The following is a 24936-nucleotide window of genomic DNA, read 5'->3' as shown; positions in this document are numbered from 1 at the left end:
CAATTAATATCATGAAAAAGAGTAGTCTTTTCAACAAAAGGCACAGGGATAGTTGGAGATACATTTTTTTTTTTTTTTTTTTTTTTTTTTTTTTGAGACAGAGTCTCGCTCTGTCGCCCAGGCTGGGGTGCAGTGGCGCGATCTCGGCTCACTGCAAGCTCCGCCTCCCGGGTTCACGCCATTCTCCTGCCTCAGCCTCCTGAGTAGCTGGGACTACAGGCGCCCGCCACCGCGCCCGGCTAATTTTTTGTATTTTTAGTAGAAACGGGGTTTCACCGTGGTCTCGATCTCCTGACCTTGTGATCCGCCCGCCTCGGCCTCCCAAAGTGCTGGGATTACAGGCGTGAGCCACCGCGCCTGGCCGAGATACATATTTTTAAAAAATGAGCCTAGACAAAGATCTCTCATTTTTCCCCAGAATTAACTAAAATGCATTTTTGCCCTAAATGTATATCAAAATTCTAACACTTGTAGACAAAAACATAGAAGAAATTTTACATTATTTTTGGTTTGGTGATGGGCTTTCAGATAAAATGCTAAAAGCATAATCCATGAAAGATAAACATTAGAGTGGAAAATATTCAAAGGAAAAATGTGTTCTCTGTGAAAGACAGTGATAAGATAATGAAAATTAAAGCCACAGAGTGGAAAAAAAATTCATAAATCACAGAATTTTTGAGACTCAATGATAAGACAAATAATCCAATTAAAAATGTGCAAATGACCTGAACAGACACCTCATCAAAAACATACACACATGGCAAGTAAGCAAAGGAAAAGATGTTCAACATCATTTGTCATTAGGGAATTAGATACTATTCACAACTATTAAAATGGTCAAAACAAAACAAAACTGTCAATCCTAATTGCTGGTGAGGACGCACAGAAGAGAATTCTCATTTCCTATTATGAGGAATGGTAATGGCACAACCACTTTGGAAAACAGTATAGCAATTTCTTACAAAGCTAAATATAGTCTTAACATGCAAACTAGCAATCTTACTCTTAGGTATTGATCCAGCTGACTTTAAAATTTATGCACACAAAAACGTACACACAAATGTAGTAGCTTTATTCAAAATCACTAAAAACTAGAAGCAGCAAAGCTGTCCTTCCATAGATAAATGGGTAACAATCTAGTAAATCCATACAATGGAATATTATTCATCAATAAAAGAAAGAAAAGACAAAGATGAGTCTTGCCAACTGGACAAGAAACACACTGTACGAATCTAGTTACATGACATTCTAGAAAAAGCCAAATGAGAGAAAGAGTGAAGAGATCAGTGGTTGCCAGGTGCTTGAAGGAATAAGAGAAAAGTTGAATAAATTATGTACAGGGTATATTTTAGGGTGTGGAACTATTGTGTATGATGCAATAATGGTGGATAAAAGATATTACTCCTTTGTCAAAACCCACAGAAATTTAGAGCACAAACAGTGAAGCTCAATGCTTGCAAATTATTTTTAAAAACTTTAGGAAGTCAAAAAAAAAAAATCCTTGGATGGACTGCATGATGTGTTAAAGCAATTTAACTGTATTACGAGTGTATGAAACAATCTCCCTGAAACAGATAAGGAAAAAAGTTTCCATCCTAAGCATCTTTCCATCCTAAGATATTAGAGTTTGTAAGAAAAAGGCACAATAAATTGGACATAGCTCCACACTGTGTAGTTGATAAAATTATTTTACAGGAGGCCACAGGTTAACAAACCTGTTATTGCCATACACAAATACTGGAATTGAAGAATTAGGTAAGTGGATGGCAGGGGTTGGCAGTTAGGTTTCTCATGATTGGAGTGGAAAATTGCAGATGAGCAAAGGGAGGATATGGGAATTATTCATGAGGTAATGGGGTAGAGTTGAAGATACCAGTACAAACATTCAGTATAAATAGAAGCAGATGGCTATGTCTAAAAATACCTACAAATATCTGATGTTTCATGTGGGGGTTAAAATACACTATAGTTTTTGCTATGTCAACTGAGAGGGCCGAGAAGCAATGATACCCCAAATCTTGGTTTCTACGTTAAGTCTCTATAAAGTAAACTTTGGAGAAAGGGCTAGTTCTATGACTGGAACTAGAGATATGCAAGATGTGCTTAGAGTATCCTATAGAGCCAGGAAAAAAAAAAAAAAAGAATTTCTCAAAAACAAGCGAGCAAATGAGCAAACAAACAAAAAACACAATGATAGGATATGTCAAAGAGGTATAGAAGCCAACAAAAAGAACTCCCTGTGCCCTAAGCTGGAAGAAGCTAAGCAACAAACATAGTACTATCAGATTCTAATCCAGAGTATAAAATAAGCATCAGTGAGTCCATACCAATGACTGATGAATAAGTAAATGGGCAGAGTGGAGAAATCTTCCATGCAGAGGAATTCCAAATAATCTATGTATATGCTCCACCTCTAAGGTATGACACCTCACTCTGTAAGTGTGGGCTTTATGTAGTGACTTCCTTCTGGAGAGTGCAGTAAGAAAAAAGGGGGAAAAGAGTAACTTCGCAGTGGAAAAACCTAAGAAACATTTCCTCAGCCAGGAGACCAAGGTCAACACTAGCAGTGACAAGTCACGTGGGTAGTATGGCCCCCGCATGAGATATGATAAAAATAGAACTTTATCTCCATGGCCTTTCTTCTCAAGTTCCATAACCTCGATCTAATTGTGAAAAAAAAAATCAAACACATTTCACTTGTAAAGGAAATTCAACCAAATACCAGACTAAAACTTCTCAAAACTCGTCAGGTTATTGAAAACAAGATATGCCTGAGAAACTGTCACAGCCAAGAGGCAACTAAAGAGACAAGACTATTAGATGTCATGTATTCAGGACACAATCCTGGAATATAAAAGGGAAATTAAGCAAACAACAAAGGCATTCTTGATAAGGTATGCACTGTACTTAATAATGATGTATCAGTAGTGTTTCATTAATTTTAATGTAAGATGTTAATAATAGAGAACACTGGTTTGGGAACTCTGTGTACTACCATCACAATTTTTTTGTAAATCCAAAACATGCCTTATTTTTGAATGAAGAGGAAGTCACTGAAGGATGGATGCTTACCCTAAAAAAATAGAGGTAACATGGAAGAGATAAGCAAGACAAAAGCAATTCTACTTTAAATATTTAATCCCCTGAGTAGAAAAAGACTCATGGGGCTGGGCATGGTGGCTCACGCCGGTAATGCCAGCACTTTGGGAGGCTGAGGTGGGGGGATCACCTGAGGTCAGGAGTTCGAGACCAGCCTGGTCAACATGGAAAAACTCTGTCTCTACTAAAAATGCAAAAATTAGCCGGGCGTGGTAGTGGGCGCCTGTAATCCCAGCTACTCGGGAGGCTGAGGCAGGAGATTCCCTTGAACCCAGGAGGCGAAGGTTGCAGTGAGCAGAGATCGCACCATTGCACTCCAGCCTGGGCAACAGAGCGAGACTCAGTGTCAAAAACGAACAAACAAAAGAAAAAACTTTATCACTTTGTGTTCGCTGGGCTAGAACAGTCATTAATGCACCTCTAATTTTTCTTTGTCTTAAGGGTTCCTACATAATCTGATTATCACCGTCATGAGGGCCATCATGAGGGTCACCTTTGCTGTGAGGGTGTTGATGATGGCCCTCCTATAATGCTTATGTGGGTCAGGCACTAGTCTCAAGGATTTATCCCATTAATTCCAGGTATCCCTTCAAACACCCTAAGAGGTATATTCCGTGATGAAATTGAGACACAGAAAGACTAAGTTACTTTCCGTAGATTACAGTCAGGTAGTGATGGAACCAGGCTTCAACTGTCCAGTTCTAGAAGGCAAGCATATATCCACCATGCAATTCTGCTTTTGATGGGCAGCCTGACCCCAAAATAACAATATTCTGACCTTTAGGGAAGCAAAGGATCTGCCAGTTGTTGAGTATATTATGGGACTGTCTGGGAAAGGTGTATTTCATTTTTGTGCTGTAGCAATGAACAAACAATAATTTTTTGAAATGGATCAATTACTAGAACACAAGAGGGCTTTTGTTACACATGGACCACTTCTAAATGTCATCTCATCTACTTAGCACTAAAGCATCAGGCATGGAAATGGTAGAGAATCGGGCTGGGCCTGCTCCTTACAATGACTCCGTCACCCAAAAAACATATGTTTGGCAGTTGAGGGAATACATTACTTCAAAGGAAATAGTAAAAGGCAAAGGAAAAAAAGGCAAACGTGTGTTCTCCAATTATTTACTTGTAACACATGTTAAATGATTGTAATATGTTTGTTTGCATGTTTCGTTACTAGGAACTTTTACCTTATCTCCAAAGAAGAGAAGACAGCCAAGTCACAACATGTCTTGACTCTTTCTAAGTAAGTCATTTATGAGCAGTGGGTGTAATGCTGACTCTGACTCTATTAGCAGCAAATCCTGGCTACTTAATACTGAGAAATAGCTTCCAGACACTTAATAACTAGCAGACTGGTTCTACTTAAAATGACTTTGTGAGCAATACTTGTTAACTCTGCTTGTCAGGGTTCTTCAGAATGGGCAGGCCATCCTCCTAGACCAGCAATTAGTCACTCTAGAGAAGGTTTGTCTCATCACTCCAATCCCAAAAACATGTTCGCCAATTTTGAATGAACCAATGTTCTACACTGACCCAAGAAACTGCTGAAAAACGATTTTATGCTATTATGAGTTAGGACAGTACAAAAGACAGAATTTGAATTTTGAAGTAAGAATGTAAAATGTGACTCTGACACTTGCTAATTGAGTGACTAATTATTTCTTTCCCATGCATTTCAGTTGTCTTATCAAAAAATTTGAGAAGATAACCCATACTCTACAGGATGATGTGAGAGTTGAAGTAAACATGTGTTGGAATATTCAGTCATTATAACAACGTACTCAGTAGAGCAGAATCGAGTTGTATTTATTCATTTACTGCTTTCTGCACCATACCTCCATGATAATGAGATGGAATTAGATCTAGTTGAATCTCAATAGTAGGATTTCACAGTAGTCCTTAGAACCAGCATTTGAGGAAGTAAGGCTTGTTGCCATGTGACAGAGAAACCTAACCAATTTATTAGCCATCTGGAAACCGTTTTCTCTTATTCTAAGTAGATGCACAACCCCCTTCCTTTGGCTGAAATGTGAAAGAGAGTAAGCAGTTAGATTGGAGTGGCTACCTGAAGTAGGAATGAGACTTGTTGGAAGAGTCACAAAAAGTTGGCAAGATAATCAAAAGCCAGAACAAACAATGTCCTAAGTGAAATGAGAGATCATTTGGATATATACAGAATCATGAACACTGCTGATATCTACTGAACTCTTGGTAGCTTGTTCCTTGTTTGACTTCTTACATGTAATCCTCACAACTACTCTATGTTAGGCAATCACAATTTTTATTTTTCAGATCAGGAAAATGGAGCACTGCAAGATGCAACCGCGTGTCCAAGTTCGTATCTCCAGTGAGGACCACAGCTCATTTCTGCCCAGAGAAGGATCCTGGGTCCTAAACCACGATGCTCCCCTGCCCCTCACATCTGGGTAGACTCTGAGCATCCTGAGGACAATGCAGATGGTTGATTCAGATTTGCTTTGCTGTAGCTCAGCAGCCCAGACTGCCAAATCATAAATATTTCTTAGATGAATGCTGTCTAGGTTGTAACTGTTTGACCCAGGAAATGTCATGATGAAATGGGTGCTTGGGGAGCATTAGTCTGATAGAATGCAGGTTGGTTGGACCAGAAGTGTGGGAGTTGAGATGAGAACTAGAAAGATGTCTTAGGAAACTATTACAGTGCACTGATGTGAGGATAGCTGAGGCAGCCTGAGAGCTTAACTCTCATTTTCCATTGCATATAACACAACTTGACGAAGTCATAGAAACAACTGTATTGCACCAGTTTTCACAATCATTGTCCACTTTCCATACCTCACCTTTTTCTCTGTGGCGATGGAGACTTCTGCCTCAACAGCAAGGTTCCTCAGTGGTAGAAATTTATTGCAGGAGCCATCCAAATTGTCACAGAAAGGTGCCTTTAGTGACTAAAGAAGACCACATCCATATTAAATATCCTACAACTTCAAGGTACATCTGCATAAGTTACCAAGTTTAGGCTCATTCTTACACAAGTAAGAGTTTCACTGTGGCTCTCCAAATACGATTACTAGCGTTGTTTTCCAGAATCAACAAAAGGATGTGACTATGGTGGTTCTTTCCACTTGAGGCCTTAAAAAAAATGCATGTCCATTCATTTGTTCAGCTTCTATTTCTCATGTATCTACTACATACCTGGCATTCTCCTTGATTCTAGGAGCAAAACGAGGTCCTTGCTCTTTAGAAACCTACATGGTAGAGCAATAAATAAACAATCAAGGAATAATCTATCCATATTGCTCCTTGTTATAAGTCTTCCAATTGTTTGTCATTTTACTTAGGAAGAAATCTAAATTCATCAGCATGGCATAGAAGGTCCACCAAGATCTCATGCCTGCCTCCTTTTGTTGTCCCCTAGTCTGTCTCCTCCTCTGGAATTCAATTCCCAAGTCATGCTGAAAGACACATGTTTCCCCAAATGTTTCATATCTCTTCTGAAATGTTCTGTGTTTTTGTCACTCCCAGGACTTGGAGCAGATTCCTCCCCCTTCATTGTTCACCAGCTGCTCATCTTCTGACACTCAGCCTAAATGGCCAACCCTTCTCCGGGAAGACTCTGTAAAGGCCCCAGCACCCATTCCATGTGACTACTTCCCCTTTCTCTGCCATAATGGTTGTGACAGCGTCTTATAATCACCTCATTTGAGAATGAGGATTTTATTGTTTATTTCTGTGAACTCCCAATGACTTGAACATAATGGTATCTCCTCAATATATTTCAACTGAAGGAAAGAAGGAGGGGAAGGATGAAGAGAGGGAGGAAAGAATGGGGGAAGAGATAGAGAAAGGGAGTAGGTCAGGTCTTTGTCATTAGTTTATACTATGATTAAATCCTCCTCTTCCCTGTGGGGCAGTTCTGTCCTTATTCCAGGGACAACCAAACAGGAGGTAATGAGCACCTGACCTCAGTTTATGGTGGTAGTAGCAGAGAGAGACAATATGGAAAAAATCAGAATGGGATAATCAACAATAGCTGGTGATAGGTTCAACAATTAAATAAAAGGAAACAGTAGTTTCCTTGTCTTGTGACTAGAAAAGACAGAGACTAAAGAGTAGAAGCCATATCTTTTCATGTCTATTAGTGAGAGTTGGGTGCTTGGGTTTTCTCATTTAAATCAAAGTATTCAGGAAAACATAAAACATGCATTATTTTAGAGCCACACATGAAAGCTTTAACATACATACATAAGAATAATCACTATGTTAAATTAAGTTACAAATGTATAGACCATCCAAAAGCTTCCCTGCCAAGATTCAACTGAGAGTGTATTTAATAGAAATCACATCTGGTCTGATGCGGTAAACTCCTTGCCTGTGATTCACTCCTCTTGATGAACAACTCTTGAAGCCTATCTTCAGATTCAGGGATAACCTCCAGCTCAAAGTCTGAATTTTCTTTGGAAGTATGTTCAAGGTTTTGAGCAATCCATCATGTTGTTATCAGATTAGAAATGAAACAAAAGGAAACAACTATGCAAGAAAAATAGTCAGGATCTGTTCTATGAGAGTCAAGTCAGGGTTCATGAAGCCACTGTGATCATACTCTAGGGCAAGCTTGTCCAACGTGCAGTCCACGGGCCATACATGGTCCCAAACGACTTTGAATGCTGCTCAACACAAATTTCTAAACCTTCTTTAAACATTATGAGATTTGGGGGGATTTTTTTTCAATTCGTTGGCCATCATTAGTGTTAAGTATTTTAAATGTGGCCCGAGATGATTATTCTTCCAACGTGGCCCAGGAAAGCCTAAAGATTGGACACCCCTACCTAGAGATGTAAGACAAGAGATCTGGGAAATATGAAAGCATTGGTGGGTGGCAGACTTGCTGGAGACTTACTTGAGGAAAAGCTAGTGCCTGATCAAGAAGCTGCAATTCACAAAGAAACTGGAGCATGCGTTTGTTTTCATGGAACTGGACACGATGGGAATGACTGCTTAAGTAACTGAGACATTTCACAAATGGGACAGTTTCACCCTGAGGGAAATCTTTTAGATTATGTTATTGCCAATACTAAGGCATTCCAAATAGAATAATTCTAGGATCCCAGAGGGTTCCAATTTTGTTTGAGGATTGCTGTTAAAATTACAGTCCCAGAACACTCCTGAGGCCTTCCTAGGTTAAGAAAATGGACGTCTATTCCAAGAGTCTCCTCTTTATCAGGGGATGATTCTTACTAACTTCTGCCACTCTGTAATATACCCATCCCATTATTAAGTTGACATATATTTCCTCAGCTTATATTGATGTGCAACTGGGCCTATAACCCTCAAAACACTTGGGAGTCTCCGAGCCCCCCTCCCCCTTCTCTTACTGTTTTGTCTGGCTTTGTTCCGTTTGCTTCCTCTATTTGTAATAACTTGTATTATTAGAGCGCCTTTGAGTTTACAATGCTTTCAAATACATTATCTCATCTGGCCTAAGGATTTGGCACTGTTGCTAGGCACAAGCAAGCATCTGGGATCTCTGATTTACAAGTCTATCATTAACTCATCATCAAACAGTCGCTGAACAGCTACTGTAGGTCAACCATTACATTGGGTTTGATGTGACCTGTGGGAAGTTGGAGAAAAAAAAACAAAACAAAAAATGGTATTATGATAATATTAGCTTCAACAAATTTTAAATTAAAGAACTAAAATGGCTATGAAAACTCAAGTTTCAAAAAATACTAGTGTTGTCTGAAATTTCACCCCGACTGTCTTCTGTCATTTCTCTACACAGAAAATACATAATTTTCTCATAATATCTGCTCATTTAGTGGTAGTCAAATGCAAATCAGGCTGGGCACATGGGCTTATGCCTGTAATTCCAGCACTTTGGGAGGTCAAGGTGGGTGGATCATTTGAGGTCAGGAGTTCAAGACCAGCCTCGCCAACATGATGAAACCCCATCTCTACTAAAAATACAAAAAAAAAAAAAAAAAAAAAAAGCCGGGCATGGTAGCATGCACCTGTAGTCCCAGCTACTCGGGAAGCTGAGGCAGGAGAATCTCTTGAACCCAGGAGGTGGAGGCTGCAGTGAGCTGAGGTTGCACCACTGCACTCCAGCCTGGCAGACAGAGCAAGACTCTGTCACAAAATAAAATAAAATGAAATAAAATAAAATAAAGCAAAGCAATCTTTCTAAAATAGTTTAAATGAAATCTAGATCTCCAAAATTGTACTCACTAAAAAAAGAAATCCATAGATAATTTGACCATAATACTCACTTTAATAATAGTTCTTCAGGAAAAATGATAAATATGAAATGCGTGGATTGAGTATAAGTTGGGCTCACCAGCTTCAGAAATGTAAAAAATGTAGACATGGGCCTTAGAATTAAATGCAGGTCACATATACCTAATCTTCCACTTCCTCAGAAGGGATGTCCTACATGGCTGCAAATCACACTTTGAGATACTAAAAATTAATATTATTAAGAGTCATTTAGAAATGTTAAATTATAAATTGTCAAAATTCTAAATATTTCTATTAGAAACAACATTTGCTGTTCAATTAGAAGTTTTAAGCTGGATACTTCGTGAAATTTTTAGTTTGGGGCACCCATCTAGCCCAGAACGGAAGTAATTTTTCATTCCGAACACAAAGTCATTCACGAGTCTTCAGACAAAGTTGGTTTCAAAATCATGTAAGATATTTTAGCCAATTAACTTTCACTATAAAATTTATGAGGAGCTTGTCCAACACTAGTATTTATACCAATAGTTACAAGTCAAAAAGAAATAACTTCTCTAGCATTTTCTTCCAGAAGCCAACTAAAATGCATGAAATAGTTTGATAATAGACTATTTCAACCTCTATTATATTAAACTACTTGACTAAGAGTATTTAACCTACAGCTTTCATAAATTGCCAACAAATAAAAAGAAAACAACAAAAACAAATGTAAAGGAACAATGTCAGGTGATACTAGAAAATATCCCAGGAAGCAGCAACTAGAATAGGGTCTGGTAGTTAATTTTCAGCTACTCAGAGTATATTGGTTACTTATAAGAACTAATTTGTAACCACTGTTGAAGTGTGCTTTTTATGCTAATGAGGAAAATTATGTTTTTGCAATGAACTTGGACCATTTGCGTGGGAAAATATGCTTACTTCCATCTCACACTAATGGGAGTTTCTCATTCATCCTGGGTTCCTCATCAAAGTAGGTTTTCCTGAGTTGGAGATAATGCCTCTAGTAGAAAGTCTGTGGGTCACACCTGAGTGCATTCTTGTGGATGCTACTTATGAGAGTTGTAAATCCAGGCAGGTATTTTAACTCTCTGAGAACATTTCAAATGGGCTTCCTGCTGGTACCTACACCCAAACCTATCCCTATCCTATGTGGAATTCGATGCCTACATTTATTCTTATATCTATACCTTTACCTATATCTCTACCTATACTACACCTATAACTATATTTATATTTACACCTACACTTATCCCAAATACACCTGTTTCTACACGTATACCTACACTTATGATGACATCTACACATACTCCTACACCTATATCTATACCTACACCCATACTTATACCTCCAACTACACTTTTGTCTATACCTACACCTACATCTATACATATACCTCCAACTACATTTATGTCTATATCTATACCTACACCTATACATATAACTCCAACTACACTTATGTCTATACCTATACCTACACCTATACATCTACTTCCAACTATACTATGTCTATACCTATACCTACACCTATACATACACCTATATCTATACTTACACCTATACCTATACCTCCAACTACATGTATGTCTATACTTATACCTACACCTATACATACACCTATATCTATACTTACACCTATAACTATACCTCCAACTACACTTATGTCTATACCTATACCTACACCTATACATCTACTTCCAACTATACTATGTCTATACCTATACATACACCTATATCTATACTTACACCTATACCTATACCTCCAACTACACTTATGTCTATACCTATACCTACACCTATACATATACCTATATCTATACCTAAACTATACATAAACCTATTTCTATACCTATACCTGCACCAATATGTATACCTATGCCTATACACATGCCTATGTGTGTATCTCTGCCTAAGCCTATCTATACCTATGTGTACTCCTACACTTTTCCCTATGTCTATACTTACACCAACACCCATACCTACACCTATGCTATACCTATACAAATCCTATAGCTACTCCTAGACCTATACTTACACCTACATCTACACCTATACCTACACCTACAATGATACTTCTACCTATTCCTGTACCTATATCTACACCAATACTGACACCAATATGTATACCTGCTGTGCCTGTACCTCCAAGTTACATTTGTTTACACTTACACTTATACCTCAATGTACACCAATATCTATACCTACACTTATCCTACTTATTTTTATACTTTTACCTATACCTACACCTATGCTTATATGTACACCTACACCTATACTTATACCAATCTTACACCTACTTTTGTACCTCTACCTACACCTACATCTACACCTATACCTAAACCTGTACCTACAGGCATGCCTATGCTTGTGTCTCTGCCTAAGCTTATGTATGCTTATGTGTACTCCTACATCTACACATATACTTACACCTACACCAATACCTGTATCTATAGGTGTGCTTATGCCTGTGTTTATGCCTAAGCCTGTCTATGCCTATGCCTACTCCTGCATCTATACCTATAACTGTATTTCTCTCAAAGGGTTGTTTTGAGGATTGAAAGGAGATTTCAAGATTAGGATATCTAATGTCTCATAGTCATTGCCTGAATGTTGGCCTCAAAATGATTTCCTTGCTAGACTTAAAATTGATGGATTTCAATCCCTACTAAGTGGTCATTGTTGGACTTTGTGAAGAATGGGCCATCCAAATGAAGTTTGCAGTGGCTGCCAGTGGCCACAAAACATCCAAGTTCTTGAAAACATCCATTTAAACCAGCTTTGATTTACTTAAGTGAATAATGTGAATCTGTAATACAATATTCTTGTTTACTTTTTTACTTGGCATTGAGTGGCCTGGCCTCACCCTTATCAGGAACAGGTCCCATTCCCCCTCCCGGCCCGTGGGTCAGCTTTAGTGGCCAGAGTGAAAAGCGACAAATTGCTATGAAAAAGGCGTATAGCCAGAGGCCTGGAATTCAAAAGGAACATTTCAACCATGCGCAGCTGGAGAACCCCAACAGGATGGCAAGCAGGGTCAGAGTCCCAGCCCCTGGGCACAGGAAGGAGTGGAAGAGAGGTTCCCAGATGTGGAGGAAGTCACAGTCGCTGAGAGCAGGCCTGTGGATGTGTCTCTTGGGTGGACAGTGAATATACTGCAGAAATTACAGCAGTCAAACCTTCCCAGAAGCTTGCATATCCACGGAGACTTTTCCAACAACTACTGTGGCTGAGCTTGGGGTAGGATTCTAAAGATACAAAGATAAGTAGAAAATAGTCCAGCCTCTGAACACTTCAGCTCCTCCATGGAGAAATATAGAATGTCCCTATAATATCAGCTGTAGGAGAAGGCCAGATAAAGCTTCTTTCTTAACACCCAGAGATACTGCTTCATCTCAGGGTTGGGCAGAAAAATTCATAGAAGTGACATTTGAATTAGAACCTGAGACCAGGAAGACTTTCTCCAGATGCAAGTGAACAACACTCCTGGAGAGGCACAGCAGAGGCAAAGGTGTGAGGGGCAGGGCTGCAGGCATAGCACACTGACCACTGATGGAGAAGACAGGAATGTTAGCTTAAAAGTAACAACGGGCTAGGCATGGTGGCTCATACCTGTAATCCCTGCACTTTGGGAGGCCAAGGCAGGTGGATCACCTGAGGTCAGGAGTTCAAGACCAGCCTGGCCCACATGGTGAAACCCTGTCTCTGCTAAAAATACAAAAAATTAGCCTGGCGTGGTAGTGGGCACCTGTAATCCCAGCTACTAGGGAGGCTGAGGCAGGAAAATCACTTGAACCTGGGAGGCAGAAGTTGCAGTGAGCCGAGATTGTGCCATTGTACTCTAGCCTAGGCAAGAAGAGCAAAACTCCATCTAAAAAAAGAAGAAAGAAAAGTAGCAGGGCAACCTGAGGCATCTAGAGTTTAGACTACCCTAAATCTAACCCCTCCCAGTATTGACACACATTAGTAAATGTGCATCTTTTCTAATGAATTTCACTTTCATATGTTCTGAGGATTACTGAAATGAAGTTACTTTCACAGCTGCATTGTGCAGAGAACCTCAGAATTGCTTATTTAATTGCTCACAATTGCCCATTTAAAATAAAGCAAAAGTATAGTCAAAAATTCTCAGAAATAAAGAAAAAAGCTGCATATAACAAAACATATAAGATTAACAAAGTGCAAGAGGATGTTTGAGAACCTCTCCTGCTCTGTGCTATAAGGAGGTTCTCCTGAGTCTGTCTAATAATGCATCAATAAGAAGAGTTATTTTCTTTACAAAATATCTTATTTCTGTGCTTGTCCCCAGGAACTCCAGTTGTATCACCACTATGTACCCTTTGCATAAATGGATCTATTAAAATGTGCTCAACTCCGCTGCTTTCTATTGTTTTACACATTTGCTCAAATGAGGTTTGAATGAAGAGCACATTTTCTGATATTCATTAAGGATGTTTCCATCTTCTTACATTTCCTTGGCTTAGGCCCATTCCACACCACTATGTTTGGTTTAGGATTTAGTTATGCTCCCTCAGTACCAATAAATCCGTGCAAAAGATATGCATCTAATTGGAATCTTCTTCGGGATGTTTCCTTGACATTTTAAGAGAGTACAGCTTTCATCCCCAGTAGTGAACATGCTCTCAAAAGCACTGAAGCACATTTCCCTTTGCAGAACAACAAAGGCCCAATTTTCCTTCTGCCTTCAGCTCTATAGGCAGAGGAAAGAGTGTGAAGAGCAAAGGCATGGAACTATGATCTGTGGCACTCTTCACACAAGCACTCACTCTCCTCACCACAGCTTCGGATATCTCACCCTGTGCCCTCAGCCCTGGTGTCTGAGAGCCGCCATTTTGTTCTTGCCCCTCTGAAAATGAGGAGCTCGCTGTTATTTTCCTTGAATGCTTCTCTGTGAGGTTTAAAGATCAATTGCCCCAGGATGTGTGGACTGTCATCCACACCATTGAAACTAGAAATGCAAACAAGAAATGAACATCTTAGGAGTAACATAAAAGGTGAAAAGTAGATTAATGAATGGATGTATGGATGACTGAATGATTCAGTCAAGTAACTGCAGAGACTTGGGCCCAGGCCACACTTTGAAATTCTAAGTAGATGAGAACACCAACAAATCATTCGGCTATTTGTTCTGGCTAATCATTTCCCCTTTTGAAAAAGGGTAAACATAGACTGAGAATTCTGATGTGGTTTGCAAGTTTATTCCTCAGAGGTAAAATGTGGGATGATGACTATTTTATTATCTCTAATTACTACATTATACCATGTTTAATAAAACAGTGTTATCACTTCATGCTTTTCAAAATGTTTCACAACTGTTATCTCACACTATTAAAAAAAAAAAGAGGAGAATGAGTTCTGTGTCTTCTTCAATTAATCTTCAAATTTTCATGTGTTAAATTTTCCTTTATTGTATTTTTCTGTTTTATCAAAAAAAATTGGTGTTCCTTTCTTGTGGAAGCAATTAAAAAAATCACCAATTACAATATAAAGTTCCTTTGTTAATTGTCCATAGACATTTTCATCAGGTTTTCAGAACCCATGCTATCCTAATTCAGAAGCTGGACATGGGACAAGCATTACTTCAGCATGCAGAGCACTGCCATAGGAAACAAAGAGAAGCAAAGGGGAAAAGCCATAGTGAAACCAAAGTCTCCTCATTAAAACATGACAGAGAGCTCGTTATACCCAACCAGCTTTTACTGCTGTGGCAGCAGCAAATGTGAATGGAAAACACCCAAGACAAGAAGCTGTGTTGCTGGATGTTCTCTGGAAAGAGTTAGACATCGATTAAAGAACCCGCAGGAGCAGGCTGGGAACTAGTCTCAGACATCTTTCCTCTCCTCCAAGTCAGTCCCTCTTCTGAGCAGAAGTGTGTGTGTGTGTGTGTGTGTGTGTGTGTGTGTGCTGGTAAGAACCTTGAGCACTCAGCCAACTCCAACCATGGAAGGAGGAAAACTTAAAGTTGGAAGGATCTGGAAGATCATCTGGTGAAATCCTCTCCCATCTCATGCATGAGTCACACTACAGTGTCTGACACAGGGCACTTCAGCCTTGGCTTGCATCTACCTCATGATGAGTGGCTCATCACCTGAAGGGGTGGTTTGTAGATGCACAATTCTTATAGCAAAGTCATGATCTGATTCTATTGAAGTGCACCTACTTGTGGCATCATAGACTTGTTCAAGTCGTATCCGTGGAGGTCACCTGTATCCAGGGCTCCTCCAAGGGGGCCTCCAGTCCATCCTCACATCCTCCACTGAGTGCTTTCTCTGTGGGCGTGCAGAAGACAGAAGCCACACTGCTTAAGATGTGAGCAGCCAGCCCTGCCCAGCACTGACAGACACTGTCCCATACCCTACCAACCCACGAACGCTTCCATAAATGCACTCTCAGGTTTCCTGAGTTTAGTCTAGAAAAAGTATGTGACACAGTCTGGGTATTTGTCCCCAGCCAAGTCTCTGGTTGAACTGTAAAACTCAAGCTGGAGGTGGTGCCTGGTGGGAGGTGACTGGATCTTAAGAGTGGATCCCTCAAGGCTTGGTGCTGTCTTCATGAGAGTGAGTGAGTGCTTGCAAGATCTGGTCATTTAAAAGTTTTGTGGCACCGCCCCCCACAATATCTGTCTCCTGTTCCTGTTTTTACCATGTGACATGCTGCTTCCCCTTTGCCTTCCACCATGATTGTAAGCTTTCTGAGGTCTCCCTGGACGCTGAGGAGATGCCAGCACGGGGCTCCATGTAAAGCAAATTGTGTAAAACTGTGAGCCAATTAAACATTTTTTCTTTATAAATAACCTAGTCTCAGATATTTCTTTACAGCAATGCAAGAATGGCCTAATACAGCATGGAACTCTGAGGGCTGGCAATTGTGTGGACAACTATGCCTAAATACCCAGAAACTCCTAACTTCACATCACCCATTTAAATTGAATCCTGTGTATCTGGTTGCAGTTCTCTTCCTTTTTGAAACATTCTGAAGGTCAGTTCTGTCATCTATATCAGCTATCCCTTTGAATTTGCTTCATGTACAAATCTTTTAAATTTTTAATTATAACTTCTATTTTAAATTCAAGGGTACATGTGCAGGCTTCTTATATAGGTAAACTGCATGTCACAGGGGTTTGGTGTACAGATTATGCTATCACTCAGGTAATAAGCATAATATTCCAAAGGTATTTTTTCTTATCCTCTCCCTCCTCCTAACCTCCAGTAGGCCCGGTGTATGTTGTTCCCCTCTTTCTGTCCATTTGTTCTCCTTGTTTAGATCCCACTCAAAATTGAGAATATGAAGTATTTGCTTTTCTCTTCCTGCATTAGTTTGCCTGGGATAATGGTCTCTACCTTCATCCATGTTTTTGTAAAGACATGACCTCATGCTTTTTTGTGGCTCTGTAGTTTCCATAGTGTATAAGTACCAGATTTTCTTTATATCATCTTGTTGATGGGCATTTAGGTTGATTCCATGTCTTTGCTATTGTAAATAATGCTGCAATGAACATATGCATGCATGTGTCTTTATGGTAGAGTAATTTATAATCTTTTGGACATATACCCAATAATGCAATTGCTGGGTCAGATGGTAATTCTGTTTCAAGTTCTCTGAGGGATAACGACACAGCTTTCCACCATGGCTGAACTAATTTAGTTTCACCGGCAGTATATATGTGTTCTCTTTTCTCCACAATCTCATCCGCATCTCTTATTTTTTGACTTTTTATAATAGTCATTCTGAATGGTGTGAGATGGCACTTCATTGTAGTTTTGATTTGCATTTCTCTAATAATGAGTAATGCTGAGCATTTTTTCATATGCTTGTTGGATGCATGCATATCTTCTTTTGAAAATTATCTGTTCATGCCCTTTGCCCACCTTTTAATGGGATTGCTTGTTTGTTTCTTGTAAATTTGTTTAAGTTCCTTATAGATGCTGGATATTAGACCTTACTCAGATGCACAGTTTGTGAACATTCTCTCCCATTCTGTAGGTTTTCTGTTTACTCTGTTGACAGTTTCTGTTGCTGTGCAGAAGCTCTTTAGTTTAATTAGGTCTGATTTGTCAAATTTTGTTTTCATTGCAATTGCTTTTGGAGCCTTCATCATAAAATTTTTGCCAGGTCCTATGTCCAGAATGGTATTTCCTAGGTTATCGTCCAGGGTTTTTATAGTTTTAGGTTTTACAATTAACTCTTTAATCCATCCTGAGTTTATTTCTGTGGATGGTGGGAGGAAGGGGTCCAGTGTCAATCTTCTGCATATGGCCACATGTGCAGATCTTATAAGCATGATTTTTGTGCCTTCATCCAAACCACTGAATAGAAGTTAACACATGATAAAGAGCAAGACCCAACAGCATGCCATTAAGGGTTTCCTCTTGATTGACCCCAATTAATTAGTAGCAGTCTTTGAACAGATTGTTAAGGCAGCTCTGATCTGTTGAACTGTGGCTTCATCTAGTACATGGGAATATCAAAAGGACAACTACTTGCCAGGTGAAGTGGGAAGCCAGAAACTCACCACGCTATCTGGTACACCAATTGAGAATGCTCCTTAAATCTAAGGATCACTCTTCATTAATCTTTATTTAACTATCACCCAGCAAATGAAGTTGACTAAATACAAAGAGAAAACTAACTGGGCTGGACCTGGAGATCACTGCTCCTTTTCAATTGCTCATTTGCCTGTTAATAATTCCTTCTGAATTGCTGTCAGTGATCAATGCTGAACTGACTGGCCCAGCATCTCTGGAATTCATCCTTTTGCCAATTTTGAAATTGGAAAAATATTAGCCTTTTCCACTCATCTGACCCCTCTCTCACAATTTAACATTTTCTCATGGAAAATAACTCCTCTTTCCTATCTGCAAATACTCGAAGGCCCTGTGTTGTGACTCTGGTGGACCTGAAACATTGAAGCTTCCTGGAACATCTGATCTCCTTCTTTCTTGCTGCCCCCGCCCTGCAGTGGAGCAGAGTACTCTTACTAACACGTCTCTGCTGTCAGCCTGAATGTTGTCTTCTGCTCGAAGATGATGGGAACACAATGGTCATCTAGAGGTGCTGCCCTCACTCTGTCCTCTCTGAGTATAATAAATTTTCCCAAGAGTGGGCCTGTCCTTTTCTTTCTGTACTTGCTTTGCATGTATCAAGTAGTTCCATCTGATGGCTGATAATAAAGTGGTGGATTTCTCAGAAATTGAAAAGTGGAAAGAAGCTTAGGGTGTTGCCTTCCTCACTTTAATTTTCTGGAGAACAAAAGTAAAGTAATAAGTACTAAAGCATTCAGTGCTATGGTCTGTCAGTAATTTGTAAAATAAATAATAGAACCTGAAACACACAGATGATGAGTATATAAATTACATGTTCAAAATTTGAACTTATAAAATAATCTAGCAGAAATTAAATGCAAAATTTGTGTGTGTTAAATGTTCTGTTTGTTCTCATGGATTTCATTAACTATAGAAAAAACCAACTAATTTAAATATTAATTACAATGATCATTATTAATTGAACTGTAATAGTTATTTGAAAGTTTTGCTATAATGTTATAAAAGAAAAGTGTCAGAATACACAAGAAAAACAATATGTGCATGTTATTTCTGTCTGTGGACATGCATCTCTCAGAGGGACCAAAGCTGGAATAATTCTCTGTGCCAGCTATTTTTCCAAGATCCTGACTTATTTCGAATATCTTTTGGTAATTGGTTCCTATTCTTCTGGCAAGCCACCTGTAAGCTAAGGCAGAAGCTAAGAAGGAGAAAAATGGGTGGAGTTGATATGATTTTAGCATTACTTCACGATACTGTAATGCAAGCTCTTAGCTCCTGAGTCCGCGCATTTTTTCACAGGGTGTGTGGTTGATTTATTAAGGCTATTCAGGTCAGGGAATACGAGTTTTTATTTCATTTAAAATTTAAAAAGAGATTTGTTCAGAGAAATATTGAATTTGGGATATTTATCTATGATTTAAAACAATAATATAAATCAATTTAAAGTCAGCAATTCTAGTGTAAGACTTATTTGGTTACGAGAAGTATTGGTGCCTATAAGTGAATGATACTTTTGCTTCTATTATATCCATGTAATTTAATTGAACCCAAATAAAGCTAAACCCAAGGCAGGTATTTTATGTCACTTCAAAATTTGAAATTTAATTACATAAAAAAGAATTGGCCTTTTTTTTTTTTAATGCTTTGGTGCTCCTCTACACCTATGCTATGTGTTAAGGTTGAGCTATGAGGAAATTCTGTTGGAGAGAATCAGCATGGTACCATGCTGTAGCAGCTGCTGGATGGTGGTGTGGACAGTCCTCACCAGGCCTTGCTGCTGATGCTATCCAAACCCAGTGTGTGTGGGGGGTGGTGGGGGGGCGGTTTGCTCTTCCATGTGTAATCCCAGACCAGTGGCATCAGCACCACCTGAAAACTGGAAGACACCCCGGGATCCCTGAGTCAGAAACTCTAGGAACGGAACGCAGCAATCTTGTGTTAAGAATCCTTCCAGATGGTTCTACTCTATGCTAAAGTTCAGAAACCACCGATCTAGGTCACACTCCCTAGAGACTCAACAATTTTGCTGGAAGCAGCTTAATTCAAGATCAACACAGGACACATGCCTGTGAAGCACTAAGAAAAATAGAAATGGTGGAGTCTGGTTTTTATACACCAAAGACAGGACCAAGTCCAACAGTTTCAATATTCCTTCAAGGCCAGAAAATAATGTCTTACAAATCACAGTTCTGGGTAGGAAAGAGCTAAGCACAGCACTGGAGAGGTGACGATGTCCTTCAGCAGTTTACGGTCTCGGGTGATCCTCTAGTACAAACAGCTTCAGGTGATTTGCAAGGTTATCTGTGTTATTAAGAGTCTGCTGAACAAGTTAAGTGTTTTATTGTATGTATTCTAATTGTCCAATGAAGTTTTCTTTGAGGTTATCTAAATTATCATCAAAATCTGCTAATCTTCAAATAGAGTATTTTATTTATCCCTCATTTTCAAGTCGTTGATTAACAACTAACTATAACTAACATTGCTTCCAAATGTGTGAAATTAATGAGTCCACAGCAGGGCAGTGCAACCAGAGAGAGGACTCCAGTCAGGCGCACATTGGCTCAAGAACGCTGAGACGATGAGTCAGGACACCAGAGATGCAGCCCTTCTCGTGTGCTCACCTCTGCCGTGCCTGTGTTCAGACTCACGCAGAAGTTTCCTATGGTAACTTGGCATGTCTGCAGACAAAAAGGACAAGTAAAGGCAGACATGTCTATTTAAACATTTCACAGTTTTAACAGGCATTTAAAACATATACCAAGTCACACATGGCCACTTTAACTGATGGCTGCTGTATGTGCTGGAGAGTTTATCCATACAGGCTTCAAGACACAATCTTCCTTCCACCAAGAGTTTATTAGGGATACTTTGTAATATAACACTAAAGACTACTCAAAGAGACTCATGCACTCCCTTCCACATGCCTGAGAGTTTAAGAAATAGACATGCCGCGAGTGAATGAAAAGTCAGTGCTGGAAAGACTCAGAACATGCACAGCCCACCTTCACAATCTGGTCCAAAATAACCATCCTGGTTCAAAGCAGTTGGTGACTGACAAATAGTTTTTACTAGAGGATACCCCGAGACCATAAACTGCTGAAAGACATTGTCACCCCTCAGTGCCATGCTTAATTCTTTCCTACTCAGAACTACAATTTGTAAGATGTTATTTTCTGGCCTTGAAGGAATATTGAAACAGATTCCACCATTTCTATTTTTCTTACACTGTTTCACTCGCATGTGTTCTGCGTTGACCTTGAATTAAGCTGCTTCCAGTTGCATTTAAGTTGCTTGCCAGTTCACGATCTGTACTTCAGCTTCTCTCAGAAAAGGTTACTGGAGCCAAGAAGAAAGTAGTACGAACACTAATGCTGTGGTTCCACCATCAACAATAGCAAAATCCCTTGTGTTCCCCCAGCTGGGGGATCTCCTGCAAATGCTCTCACAGTGCCCTGTGCTGCTTGTCCACCACATTTGTGATACTGTCATTGAGTATCTGTGTTTCAACGTGTCTTTTCCACCAGAATGCAAGTTTCAGGAAGACAAACAGCACATATTTTATATTCTGCACTCTATTTTTCACATCCAGTAGCACATCTAGCATATTGTAGGTACTCAATACATTTTTGTATAATTAGTAAGCAAATACATAATAATGTATACATATAGATATAATATATACATCATACATTGATATTACAGCACATATGACATGGTAGTTTTTCGCATTCATTTTCTTGCCTGGGTTTCTTGCTGAGTTGAATAGAATCATTCTTCAACCCACATCTAGTGCAATGCCTGTTATCTAGGAGATAGCAAATTGTTTTATTATTAAGGGATAACTCTTGAGATCTAGGAGTGAGTAAATATGGCCTGAATTCTCATTCTCACTGCTGATGAAGGACTGTTAAATTAACTATTCTATGTTCCAGTGTTCTCATCCATTATACAGACATAATCACATTTATTTTTATTTCCCTAACACATTCTAACCTCTAGGGAAAAAATGATGGGACAACAGAGTGAGCCTTGAAAACAAAGGCATTATGTGATTCTGTAAAAACAATGAAGCTGTTATTTCTGGTCTACTTTTCTCCTTTTGAAATATCTGTCCTATTCTAGTAACTCAGGCAGAATCTGAATAAAATACTCTCCCCATTTTACTGATTATATTCTCTAAGTAGCATTTTCCTTCCTAGCACATGACTAAAAACTATGCAGTGAAAGACAAAGATCTGCCATATAGACCTATCCTGTTTCAATTTCTTCTGCAGATGTTTCAATACTACTTAGAGTGTCCCAAACCCAGAGGACTTATCCTCAGTCACCTGTGATTCCTTTTGCAGCCAAAATGAGAATTAGTCTCCCTAGAAGCCCACAGAGGAGGTGGCCGAGGGGCCATGAGAAATGCAGCATGTGATGGTTAATTTTATGTGACAACTTGGCTGGGCCATGAGATTAAACATTACTGTGGGTAGGTCCGTGAGGGTGTTTCTGGATGAAGTTAATATTTGAATTGTTGCAGTGAACAGAGCAGACTGTGCTCCCCAGCACGGGTGGGCCTCATCCAATCCATGGAGGGACTGAATGGAACAAAAGGGCTGAGTAAGAAAGAATTTACTGTTTTCCTGCCTGAATGTCTTTGAGCTGGGACATTGGTCATTTACTGCCTTTGGACTCAGACCTGGACTGAAACTTACACCATCAGCCCTTCTGGGTCTGCAGTTTGCTGGATACAGATCTTGTTACTTCTCAACATCTTTAATTAAATGACACAATTCCTCTGGGGAACCCTGACTAATACACGATGCGCGCAGAACCTCAACATCACTAAAACCCTCATGGTGACCACAACTTCCCACCCTGATGTCCAACTCCAGGAGCAGGGAATATCCTACAGTAGCTACAAATTAGTAAGAATTAAAAGGCCTTTTTTACCCATAACCTGATTGCCGGGCCACATATTGATGATTGAAAACCCCCACCCTGTTATGGATCTTCTCACCAAGGTGATGAAGACCAGGATGACAGAGAAATTGTAATCGTAGAGGTAGAAACAGAGGACATATTTGAAAAAAACAAAATCACACATTAAACAATGTGGGATGAGTCTGAGGAGGGTTGAGTTGGAGAAGTGTAAATCCATATAAGCCATTTAGAAAAGCAATGCTGGGCACCACCTTCTTGCCACTGCCTTAACCACATTCAGGCACCTCTCCTTTCAGAAGCATTGCTGGAGTGTGATCAGTCCTCCAGTCCACAGCCTCTTCTGGGTTGGAATGGTGAGAACATATACCAGGTCTAAAGCCAAGCTTGCAATAGGAATTAGACAAATTCAAAGAACTGAGAACGTCAACATGATCTTTTCATGACACTTTGGAATACAAAGTCAGTCATGCCCAGACATATTGTGCTCTGCAGTGGTGGCACCACGGCGAAGGTGCTCCCTTTCCCTTGGGAGGAGATAAGTCATCCTCCACCTCCAGTCTATGGCACTGCTGAGCCTCGAAGCATCCATTTGCAATTTCTATGCTCTCAGGGGTATTCTCCCACCTAGTGCGTGATACTTATAAATGGAAAGATACAGAGAGTTGTGTAGCCAAATTGCAAGCATAGGAATATTGGTGTAAAACAGAAGGTATAAAGAAATAAAGCCTCTTTCTAGCTCCAGTAATTGTGATTTAACTACTTTCTTTTTTGAGACAGGGTCTTGCTCTGTCACCCAAGCTGGAGTGCAATGATGCAATTGCAGCCTCAACCTCCTGAGCTCAAGTGACCCTCCTACCTCAGCCTCCTGAGTAGCTGGGACTATAGGTGCATGCCACCATGCTTGGCTCTATCTTTTTGTAGAGACAGGATCTTGCTATGTTGCCCAGGCTGCTCTTGAACTCATAGCTTCAAGCAATCCTCCTGCCTCGGCCTCCCAAAGTGATTGAATTACAAGTGTGAGCCACTGCACCTCACCTAACTATTAATACTTCCTTGATAGAAAGAAGTTGAAAAGATAGCTCTTGCTAAAAGAATGAGGGAAAGGGTCTGCAGCTCTAAAATCTAACTCTAACAGCAAACTTCATGAGATGAAACCAGGCTTCTCATGAGTCTGAGAATGGCAGTAGCTGAAGTCAGCCTGGAACTGTGATTTCCTGTTGAATGTGGCAGCTCAGATCATGGTGTGCTGAAAGATTGCTTGGCGTCAGAGGTATTCAGGGTGGGTTCCATACAAGCACCATAAAATAATAATAATAGTAAACATCAGTTATTTTAAACCTGACAGTGGTAGTCAGCCTGGAATCAGAATAATCCTGATGAGTGTCCCAACTATGTGAAGAGAACCTCAGGGCATAGCTGGACAAAGTACACAAGTCAAGAGAAAGCCGAGCTGCTCTGCAGTCCGGAGCATGGGGAGTGCCAGAGGAAGTCTGGGGATGAAGAGGGGCAGGAAAACGGAGGCGTGGTCAATTAGAGGAGGCTCCTCAGAGGCTGCTGGGATGAGGAGTGACAAAAGACCAGCAGCAGTGGCCAGCTAACCGAGAAGGGGTAAATGTCCCATGGAAGTCACTTGGTATGGTAATGGCAGAAGATCTCTGAATGAAACAAGGTTTAGTGCTCATTCTTAAGAAGTTTCGTGTATTGTCCTAGATATTGAACATTGCTGCTGCTCCCAAAACGTTCCTACTAACAAACATCTTACATATGGACTGTTTGAGGTATTCAGATCAAAGAGAATGACTTCTGTTTCGCAGACTGTGAGAGGAGTAAAGAAGAGACCAGGTGCCTTGAGAAATACAGAAGGGAGATGAGAAGGAAGGAGGCCTGAGTTTCTCAAACCCTGCACATTCCCAGAAATGACTATTTTCAGGACTGACCCTTCATTAGTTCTTGGGAAGCAAACTCTGAGTTCTGGAATATTCTTCCTGGGAAGAATGTTTTTGTATGGCTGAGGCCTTGGGTCGCATGGCACCAGTTGAACAGGTTGTTAATGCTAGCAATGTGATTTATGCTGAGTGCCTAATTCTGCTCTGGAAAACTGGAATCTGAGTATCTGACTCCA

The sequence above is a fragment of the Macaca nemestrina genome, chromosome 6 (genome assembly GCF_043159975.1).
Source record: "Macaca nemestrina isolate mMacNem1 chromosome 6, mMacNem.hap1, whole genome shotgun sequence".
In the NCBI taxonomy this organism is placed as follows: Eukaryota; Metazoa; Chordata; class Mammalia; order Primates; family Cercopithecidae; genus Macaca; species Macaca nemestrina.
This window is presented reverse-complemented; position numbering follows the sequence as displayed.